This window comes from Callospermophilus lateralis, chromosome 17 (genome assembly GCF_048772815.1).
Source record: "Callospermophilus lateralis isolate mCalLat2 chromosome 17, mCalLat2.hap1, whole genome shotgun sequence".
NCBI classification, from domain to species: domain Eukaryota; kingdom Metazoa; phylum Chordata; class Mammalia; order Rodentia; family Sciuridae; genus Callospermophilus; species Callospermophilus lateralis.
The window spans coordinates 62,291,961-62,303,629 of record NC_135321.1 but is presented as its reverse complement, the minus strand read 5'-3'; the positions used below and the strand labels follow the sequence as shown (position 1 = coordinate 62,303,629).

Here is an 11,669-nt window from a genome sequence, read left to right as displayed (position 1 = left end):
AACTTAGAACTTTGGCCATAATGGCTAATTACAATAATTGTAAATGCTTAGAAGAGTAATTGGCATTTTAATGAACATTTATTCTGAACCCTATACCTAAGAGAGTGGTTTAGTTTTGTTGCATATGGAATATCCTGAGATGATGACTTTTTGTGGTGCTTTCTTCGTGTTTTTTTGTTCAGCTGTAACCACTGTCAATATGCTTCTGGGACAATAACATAGACAGTTAAAGATTTGAATTCATCCGCATTGGATAATGAAGTTTTTACTTTTTATGCAGAAGAGAAAATTAAATGATGAATCCTGACATTTATTCTTTTTACATTCCTTAATACTATTAGGAGAATCTCAGGGAAAAGGCTGATAAATATTAGAAGAATTATGGCAACCATGTGGATATAGGAGACAGCATTTGAGCAAATATGAAATACATTCTCTGTTGTTTGAGAAAAGGCCAAATAATTCCTCCCCAGAAGGATGAGAAAAAGACATAAAAGGCTAAAGAACCCCAAATGATTTATCTATGTCCAGAATTGAGTATCCAAGGCAAGCTTCAGAGTTATAGTGAATACTAAGACTGTAAAAACAATGGTTCCAAAAGTCCAGTTTCTGTTTACTTTCCATTATCTTCTAGAGATGCAGTCTGAAAGAGAGAGCAAGTCCCAAAGAAGAATATTGTCCCTTCAAAGGCAGCCAGAAATGTTCACTCCAAGAAGGGGCCCAACTCTAGCATAGCATTACCAGAAATTTTCATATACAATCATGGATGTGAGGTCAGAGTGTCAATGTTGATGTGCCATTCCAGGAGACTGTAGGCTAGAATGGGCAGGGAGGTGAAGTGGATATTGTACATTGTAAGTAGCATCATACAGTGGCTATTGTGAGAATCCCCAGAAGAACTAGTATAAAAACTGTGGCAAAATGAAACAAAGTTCTTATAGAAGAAACATTGTGCAAGATGTGCTATTCTCACATAGTATAGATGTCCGTGAGCCAATAATAGTTTCTTTAAATGTTTAAACCCAGAGGCTGGGGATGTGGCTCAAGTGGTAGCGTGCTCGCCTGGTATGCGTGCGGCCCGGGTTCGACTCTCAGCACCATGTACAAAGATGTTGTGTCCGCCGATAACTATAAAAATAAATAAATAAATATTTAAAAATTCTCTCTCTCTCTCTCTCCTCTCTCACTCTCTCTTTAAAAAAAAATGTTTAAACCTGGGAGCAGAATAATCATGTTCCTGGCTGCTCGGCTACCTTCTTTACCCATGCCCACATGGGATTCCAAGATCATGCTAACATTGTTGGCACCATCACTGATGGACAGTGTTACTGGGCTGCCTTTTAATTCTTCACCATTCTGACAATCTGGGCTTTCTCTAACGGTGCCTTCCAGCAACAAAGTACTGCAATGCACTTCATGCAAATTTGTAGGAAAATGCTTTCATAATTGTTTAAACTAGAGTCCTGACTAGAATTTAGTATAAATGAGAATGTGGAATCATCAATGATTAATCCATATTCTTGATGTTCTGTCCATGCTTTTTTAAGGCTTCTAGTACTTTTAGAAAAATTCATGCAGCAACTTCTTCCAATATTCTAACAACAATTCATGGAATCCATCTTCTTTCCTTTCACTTTCTTCAAGAGATTTTGTGGCCAATTCTAAGAGCTCAGTGCAAGTTTGGAAAAGGTAACAGGCATAGCATGTGGATTTGGCTGTCTCCATCTTGGCCCCAGTAAGCACCCAGACTTTCAGGCCGACTGCATGCAGAGTTTCATTGGTCTCTGCAGCTTGATCTTGTAGCTTGTCTTCCACTGCAGTGGCTCAAATTAAATTCATGTTTGTCTCAATATCATCAAAAACCTTTTCCATCTTTTTTCTCTGTCTTATAAGGCCATATTTGCCTCCATAAACTGTCTTAATTATTTCATAGTCATCTGGAGTAATTTCTTTGAAGGCCACACACAGTGTCTTATACCCATCCATTGCATTACATTCCACATGAGCTAAAACTCAATTTCATGGTTTTTTTTTTTTTTTTAACCCTGGGAAAACTGCTGAATCTGCTCCTTTAAAAAAAAAAAAAAAAAAACAAAAGAAGTATGTTTCCTCCTTGAGTTTTCACAATTACCCTCAGACATTGGTGGATGGAATCAAAGTTTAAGGAGTGAAGAAGTGCAGAAGTGCATACTCTTCTATTTTTTTTCTTTAGTTTTCTAGTCTCTTACATTCATTCTGACTTCCGAAAATTGTGAACCCATACTTTTTGGCTCCTTTCACCAAAGCTATTTTATCTGGTGAGGAGAAGATATAGGTTAATTTAGCTTATTCTGTAGCTCCATCAACAGCATCATTTCTTTTCATTTCTAAACATACGACATGCAGAAAGTGTTCTTCTTGATTTTTATCTGCTTTGTTATGTTAAATGTCTAAAATAATCCATCAACTTCCTGAATTACACCTTTATATTTGTACCCATCTATGCAGCATTCAATAAATTACATGATATTTTCAGTAAGTGTTCCAGTCTTATCTGTAAGCACATAATCCACCTGACCGAGTTCTTCATTGAGTTCTGATGTGTTAACCAAGCCTCCTTCATTAATTTCTTCATCATAAAAGTTTTTATCCCATGAGATGAAGAAGAAGCCCAAGAATTTCTGCATTTCTACTGTGATATACATGGAGACAGGGATGATAAAGTTGAATAGAACCATAAAAGATAGGAAGTCAGTGAGCATTTTTAAAACATTTAAAGTCTCCATTTCTTTCTGTGTCTTTTGGTTATACCAAGGTTCATTCATTGTATGGGGTACTTTACCATACCTATGATAGAGTAGTGCATCCTGCAGCTTTAGTGAATAAGATAAATAAATATACCATCAAGGAGGCATTAATGTATTTTTCAACAGCAGAACATTTTTGAGATTTCCCTTGATAGTTCAGAGCCATTTTGGTTTCCATCCCAGTGTAAACAGCAACTCCATGTATCTTCTTGGTTTTTTTTAAATGTAGCTCCCTTCATCAAACGATTTTCAGGTCCTAAAGGCCTGGCAACAGTCTCAAGACTATTACTATAGATATTGATTTGCCCAACACACTTGTATAGGTCAAGTTGAGGCTGTTCAATCACTGCTTGGAGGTTATCGCTGGACTCAGCTGTGCACATTGCAATGGTTTCCCATACTGCATAATCTGTCTTTCAGTTAGATTCCCCATCAAGACTAGCTGTAGTGACAACAGGTTTCATCAATGGTACCGGATGATAGAAGAATAAGATCACAGAGGAAGGTTTCATCTGCATTACAATCGCCCTACATTGCATGATGTTCACTTGGAAAAAGTCAAATAGTAAAAATTGTCAAGCAACACGAAGTGATAAAGGGCGATTGTAACTCCTATACCTCCATGAACCTCTTCTGTTCTTGCCTATGTAGAAACAGCAGTCTCAGTTCCTGTACCACCTCAGATCTTTCTTTTCCTTTCTTTTCCTTTTCCTTTTCCTTACACTCTCTCATCAGCTCTTCTAGCCTGCTCTTCACTGTGTGGGCATTGTTATCCTTGGTGATTTTTCTGCAGGAAGTAGAAAGTCTGCTGGAACATATGCAGAAAATACTCCTTGAATTCCATGAGCACAGAGTTCTTGGACATGAGTTCATTGATGCAGGACAGCCAGGACCCCCCGAGCCAGCCAATGCTCCTGACCCAAGACATAGTTCTGGCTGCTGCCATTCACTGATGCTATCTTTCTGGTCCAGATGTCACAGCCAATTCATGCAAAATGGAAGATGTAGATGAGGAGAGATGGGGTGATGCTGGCAGGCAGAGAAATACAACTGAAGAGGTGGGTCAGGCACTCCAAGGCAAGGGAATAAATATGCTCTCTCTCAGCTTAGAGGATGGGAACTGCATGATTCAACAATTTGGCTGAAGTAGGACTTTGTAACAAGTCACTCAATAAGTCACCACTTTCTCCTGAGGATAGGGATGGTATTTGATCATTATTTATTTTCTTTGCAGATGATGTCATTTATGTGTCTTACAACTTGCAGTTACATGATGCTACTGCTGTATAAAGACAAGGGAAATTGGAAACATATATAACAATTATGTTGACAGTTCAGAAACATCTAAGCTGATAAACTGTTTTGAATTAGAAAATATTTATAAATTGCCTGACAGTAAAAATTGTTAATATCTTAATCAGTTTTCCTTGGACTGTCTGTTGTTATTAAGCTATGCAGAGTTAAGCTATTTCCTTTTACTTAAAGTTAAATAGCAGAATATAAAGGCAACTGCCTAAAGTTAAGAAAGTTTTATGCTTTTTTAAATTGGACAATTTTAACTGTTTCTAAAGTTAAAAAAATTGATACATAAGATTATTTTGGTTTGTTCCACTTTAAATAAGCTTTATGTGGTATTTGTTTTGTATAAATACAGAAACTCATGGTATAGAATATTTTTTATGACTTAATGATAACTTTCTATATGAACACAAAGGTTTTAGTATTCACATAACTTCATATTTTTTCTAGCTTTGGTTAAGAAAGTCTGTCTTGTCTTCATATGTAAATAAAGTGTAGCTGCTCTACAAACCATCAAAAAAATAATGCTGGAATTCAATATACAAATGTGAATATATTTATGATGCAATATAAAAGACACATCTACTACTTAAAAATTCTTTTATCTACTTAATCTACCAAAGACTATACATGTTATTATTAAATCTGTATTCAGTATTGCTTGTGAGTTCTTTAGACATGAAATTATGGGGATTTAAATAGAATATATAAAAAATAATCAGTAGTAATGACAATAACAACAATAAGTGATTTTTTAAAATATTTATTTTTTAGGTGATTATGGTCTTTATTTTTATGTGGTGCTGAGGATTGAACCTGGGTCCTGCCTGTGCTAGGTGAGTGCTCTACCCCTGAGCCACAATCCCAGCTTTTATATAAACACATACTCAGCACAAAAATGCCATGAATCAGGAGCAGCTATGGTGTCCACTTTGCAGACAAGGAAAGGGAAGCAAAGAGTGGTTTTTCATTTTCAAATATATGCAGCTCATATAATATTATACTCAGGAATCTCACTGTGGATATCATTAATAGATCATGTTAAAATTCCTTTAGTGCTTTTAAAAATTCTTCTCAGAATAGGGATGTAGCTCAGTGGTGGAGCCCTTGCCTAGCATGTGTGAAAACCTGGGTTCAATTCCCCAGCACCACCAAAAAGAAAAAACAAAACAAAACAAACCATCTCATGGGCGTTTGTTTTATGAGTAATTCATCTCTTTGGAAAGTGATAGTAAGATTCAGGGATGCTATGAAAAAGGCTGACAATATTCTTTTAATTTCCAGTGACAACCTGTCTCTCATTTATTAAACAACTACTTGGATGACTGAGATGTGGAAAATGCAACTTTTTCAAATTTCTATTCAGTTAGCTAATACATTGTGATTACTACTAGTATTAACATTAATTAAGCTATGGGTAATGCTCTAAAGTTACTTTTTGCAATAAGCTTCCCAAAAATCAATGAAAATCTGTACAAGGAATTCTGTATACAGGATTTGGTTAAGTGTTCTTTTTTCTCACTTTTAATAATTGAAATTTCTGACATGTTAAGATACTAAAAATAAAATGGTGTATGATTACATTTATATGTAATGTCCAGATTAGGTAAATCTATGGAGATAGAAAGGTTCATAGTGGCCAGAAGGTGGAGGGATGGGAGAATAGGAAATGACTGCTTAATAAATACAAGCTTTACCTTAATGAGTATGTAAACTTTACCTCAATAAAATATAGTTTCCATAAATATTAGGGGGCAAAGTAGATAGCTCCTCTCTGAAGGGCATAGCCATATTACAAATTCAGATTACCTTAATTTCTAATAGTTAATCTCAGCCCTGAAAACTAGAGGAAGTGTATCTCTTAGACTGACCAATGAGAGAAGAAGAACCAAAATATATTTTGAGCCATTATATTTTAATTATCAAATTTAATACTCATGGTGTGTGTGTGTGTGTGTGTGTGTGTGTGTGTGTGTGTGTCCATCCATATCTGTTTATCCATAAATGTTGCTGCTGATGCTGGAAGTGAAAGGTTGTGTTGGTCTTAATCAGGGCCCTCACCTTCACCTCATGAACAATCACAATGCAGTAAGCAGGAGATTGACTAACTTGGCACACTTCTGAGAAGACCACCCTGGCTGCAAGAGAGTGCATGACAGAAGTCAAGGGTGGAGGCTTGTGTCTCTGCTGAGGGCAAGAAAAGGTCAGAAAGATTTGGAAGATGTGGGAGCAAAGACTTCATGGCTGGATTTGAAGCAGCCTTAGGAGAGGACCAGAATGACTAGATATTGGGAGACAAGGATGTCAGGGACACTGTTGGGTCTGCCTTGTACAGCTGGTAAGATAATAATGCCCTCACCCAAAAGACTAGGTGTGGAGTCAAGGGATCCATTTCCCACATGATGGTCTGTGGTGTATTTGATGATTCCTGACGAGGTGGACAAGCAATCCACACTTCCAAGCTGAGACTGGGGATGCAATGCTCATTCTCTTCATAGATGTTAACAGAAGCCACTGGCATAGAGAAGATAGATTATTAGATTTTAAGGTGAAATCTAGATCCATTTCTACTTGATGATTGGGAGCAGATCCTGAAGCTTTGATGAATTTATAGTTGTAGGTCAATGTTAAAGCTAAAAGGGGAGAAATATTAATATTTAGGTTAACACAAAATTATATTTTAACATTTATTCTAAACACAAAAATGCTTTTGGATATTGTCTAACCAATCTGTCCTTCTGGCATTTTCTAATTAGTTATTTATCTCACATTTTAGAGCCAGAGTGAATTCATAGATAACTTTGTTTCCTCTCATTTATAATAAGACTTCATGAAGCCAACTTTTACCCAGAGAAAACCTCTGATGGGTTGAAACCCATGATCCTTGCTTTATATCTCCTTGGGGCTCACTGTCCTTGTCTGCTTTATGGCAACCTGACTAATTTTTAAAACTTTGTGTCAAGGTTGACTTCTGTGTATTTCAGTTCTGATGGGATATGATGTGAATTTTCTTTTTTCATTTTTTTTTTTTGGTGATGGGTATTAAACCCAGGGGAAATGTATCACTGAATACAGTCCTAGCCCTTTTTCTTTTTAATTTTGAGACAGAGTCTCACTAAGTTGCTTGGGTCTTGCTACTGTGCTGAGGCTGGCCTTGAACTTGCAATCCTCCTGCCTCAGATTTCCAAGTTCTGGGATTACAAGTGTGAGCCACCAGGTCCTGATTGGATGTATGAGCTTCAAAAAACTTTCTCTTTTTCCCCTCTACGACTATCAAACAAACATATTTGTAAGCTAATTTCCTAGAAATTTAACAAATATTACAACACTGTATATTTTATTCTACAAATGGGATAAATATCAGGAAGCATGTTCCTGCTTCAAGCATATATTCTCAAGCATTCATTCCACCAATCATTCTCAAATGTATTAATACTATTTAGTGCTTACCATACTGTACTCTACTTGTTCCTTTCTTTGTTAGTTTCTTCTGCTGGACAGACAGCAAGTTATTTGATAAATGGAATTTTTTGTTCATTACATTTTTGTCCCCAGCATACAACATAGGATAAGAAACTATTTGAAAATTGGCTGGAATGTGAGGGAATGTGCAAGATACTATAAACATGAAAATGATGGAGTCTGTTTGGGCAAGAGTTATCATAGAGAGACTTGTTGGTACCCTTAGAATGGCATTCTTACAATGTTGGCTCTTGCCTGGCATCCAAGAACTTGGATTTGAGGAAAATGCCCACAACTCTGATGATGATGATAGTGGCTTGCTCTGCCTAAAGTATTGAACAGAGTGAGTTTTGCTGAATGCCTTCTTTCCTTCTGAAAGTCTGGAATTGGAGTGCATGCTAGACTGAGGATGCCTACATGACATGTGCCCCATTAAAATCTTGGACTTCTAGGCTCAGGTTAGATTCCCTGATGGGTAATATTTCACAGTACTGGAGGAGTTAAGCTTCCTTTGTGTGACTCCCCTGGAAGAAGTATCTCAGGTGCTTGTACCTATATCTTGCAGACTTTACCACTGTGTCTCTTCCTTGCTGATTTTGCTTTGTATCTCTTGTCGTAATAAATTCTAGCTATGAATGAAACTGTATACTATGTTCTCCAAGTCCTCCTCGTAAATCATCAGATTGGGGGGGCGGTCTTAGAGACCCTCCATACAAGATCCAATTTAAAATTTGGGGCATTAGATCATTTTCTCTCTACTTTCATCCTCTCTCCTCTACCTTATATTACCTTTATCACAGAATTTAAATCACTGTAACTCAGTTCATCAATCATTTATTCTGAAAACAGGAGCAGAACCTACTAAGAGAAGATAAAAGAAGAAAGAGATGAGGCACAAAGCTAACTGAGGCAAATATGTGGTTCTTAGGGAACTTGCATTGGTTCACATACACTAGTAGCCATAAAACAAGGTTAGGCTAAGAAAAAGCCACAACAGAGCAAAAAGGAAGAGTGTGGGAACAAAGTTAGGGAAATTTATCCAACTTTAGCCATGGCAGATGTGGTTTAAATCCAGCCCAAATAAATTGGATTCCTATCTGACATTAGTTTGAAAAATTCTATTTGTATGTTGATTGGTTCATTTTCTCTGGCATAGAAAAAGTAGATTTTTTTAAGGCATGAGCATGCATATCACAGGTGAATCTGGTGGTACCTTGACCCTTCATATATCTTAAGGACCATCTGTACTCTTAAGGAGTCACAGGGAGCACAATATGGTGCTGCATCTGAACAAGGTTTCCACCATACTTTAATGATTCTGCTGGTTCATTGAATCAGTGAGTCATCCCTCCAGGTGAGCGCAGATGAACTGGGCTGAGGACTCCATCAAGATGCTGAGCTCAGGATCTCAGGTTAAGAACTCAGGTACAGGAGTATGGGCAGCAGATCTGAGCCCAGGGTCCCCACCAGGAACCTGCCCAAGAAAGCCAGGATACAAGATAGGTTGAAACCAACAATTAGACTTATGCATTAGTCCTTGCCATCAATGAATGCATAATTAGTTGAGAAGTAAATTTTACCTATCTATAGACAGTTTGTGCCTCTCTGTTCTCAATACTATAGTATCACCTGGGAGCTTTCAAAAGACCTGTTATGCAGCCTATCCTGGACCAATTAAATTAGACTCTCAATTGCTGATGAGGACCATTAAAAGTTCTCAAGCATATCCAATATACAACTAAGTCAAGAACAAGTAGCATTTAAGTCTGTGTGTTCTACAGAGGACACAAGTATCAAAGATTTGGGGGATTTTTTATAGAAGTGTTACACCAAACAGAACTAAGGCAATTACATCAAAGTCACGGTTAGATGAAAAACTCTTTCTTGGGTAAGGACACAGAAGGAAAGCAGCAGACCCTTTGGAGAGATTTCTAATAGGGTGCTTACTATAGGAACCTACAGTGTAGTCTGTTGCTATGCTGAAATTTCCTCCTGGGAGCTCATAGGACAAATGCCATATTTTCCTGTGTCATACTTTTATGAGCTCTAAGATCCCTACTGGAAAGTATTATGTTACATGAAGATTATTTAAAGGTTGGCCTAATTAGGTTTTTTTGTCTCTATGATGATTCCTACTGCCCTCTGTCTATAGGTTATCCAACCATATAAAACCTTGAAAATGTTAATTTCCGAAAAAAAAAAGTGGTATTTGTAAGCTCAATGGTCCCAGGCAGACTCCCCCAAGGCAGCACTGTGGCCAGTGGAGCAAAACACAAGATTAAGCCAAAATATCGATAACCATTTAATGTCTACAACTAAGTTTAAAGTGACAACCTGAGTATCAGTTTTGTAGGAGTCTGTGTCTGTAGGCTGATAAAGAAAGCAACATGTATGGAGGTTCTAGTTCTGACTGGGTGGAGGATCCATCAACCCTGGGTAAGGACAGAAGCACAAGGTAAATTAAATTTCTATGTAGTAGCAATCCCCCAAAGAACAGATATGGGATGTGTAAGTTTCAAACTTCTACAGGAATAAAAAAAGGAGAATTAAATAACTCTTGAGACTTGAGCAAATGTCAGGAAATTAAATTATATCCATATTCAATTGGTTATAAATTATATATTTATGAGCACATGTAGCATATATGTGTGTGCACAAATATGCACACATATATTTATAATTACTTTGAAAGCATGGCAAATTGAAAACACAGAGGCAGAAAGAGCGCCAGATTTTTAAGACAAACATGCAAAGGGGTAGAATTTAATTAATCTCTTATTGAAGGGCAGATTTATGAAATGGGAGAGATACAAATCTAAAGGATATTTACATAAAACTCATTCCAAATAATGACATAGAAACATTGAAAATAAAAGAATGGAAAAATACTTCTATAAGGAAGATATATTTATGCCTATATGCTTACACATGTAACATCACTTTCAAGTAAATAAAGTCTCCAAATATGTAGATGCACAAATGTTAATCTTTCAAGAGATGAGGAAGATATATCATGTATTCTTATTCATGATTAAATTTATGAGTACAGCAATGATAATGTATACAATTGGAACAAATATAAAAATTACCATGCATTATACAAAAAATCAACAAATATATGAAGTATGAATATGAAAAAATATTCAACATTTTTAGCAATCATGGAAATGCAAATCAAAGCTACATTGAGACTTCATCTCACTCTAGTTAGAATGACAATCATCAAGAATACAAATAATAATAAATGCTGGTGATGGTGTGGAAAAAAGTTACACTTATTCATTGTAGATGTACTGCAAATTAATACAATCACTTTGGAAAACAGTATAGAGATTCCTGAAAAATCTAGGAATGGAACCATCACCTGATGCAGATATCTCACTCCTTGTTATTTATCCAAAAGAACTAAAATCAGGATACCATAGCATATTAATGTTTATAGCAACACAATTTGCAAGAGCCAAATTATGGAAGAAGCCTAGATGCCCATCAATAAATGGATAAAGAAAGCATGGTATATATATATTTATACACACATATACACACAATATAGAGTTTTACTCAGTCATAAGAAAGAGTAAAACTATGTCATTTGTTGGCATATTGATGGAATTGGAAAACATCATGCCAAGTGAAATAAGCCAGATGCAGAAAGTCAAGGTTGGAATGTTTTCTCACAAGTGGAAGAGAAGAGTGAAATAAGGGGAAGAAAAGGGTATGGATCCCATGAAAATAGAAAGAAAATCAGTGGAGTAGAGGAAAGGGATTAAAGGAGAGAGAGGAGGGACTGGGAGAGGGAAGAAACTATGCAATGAAATTATATATACATGTAATTATATTTATGAATATAACACAGTGAATTCCACTTTTATATATATAAATATAAATAATTAATATATATATAACACTATTTTACATATATATATATATATATATAAAACACTAATTAAAAAACAATAAATAAATAGACAAACAGTAGAGAAAGAGGAACAGAAAAAGGGAAGAAGCAAGGAAAATAGAAGTAGTGGAGCCTGAAATTGAGAAAATTGCATTACATGAATATATGAATATATCAAAATGATATATTATGTATAATTATAGTGCACTAATAAAAACATTTTT

General features: G+C 36.0%; 1 pseudogene; it reads right to left on the bottom strand.

Moving 5' to 3' along the window:
* Window positions 1-272: 272 nt before the first annotated feature.
* On the bottom strand, window positions 273-6,606 carry LOC143638114 (phospholipid-transporting ATPase IG-like; annotated as a pseudogene).
* Between the last annotated feature and the right edge of the window lie 5,063 nt (window positions 6,607-11,669).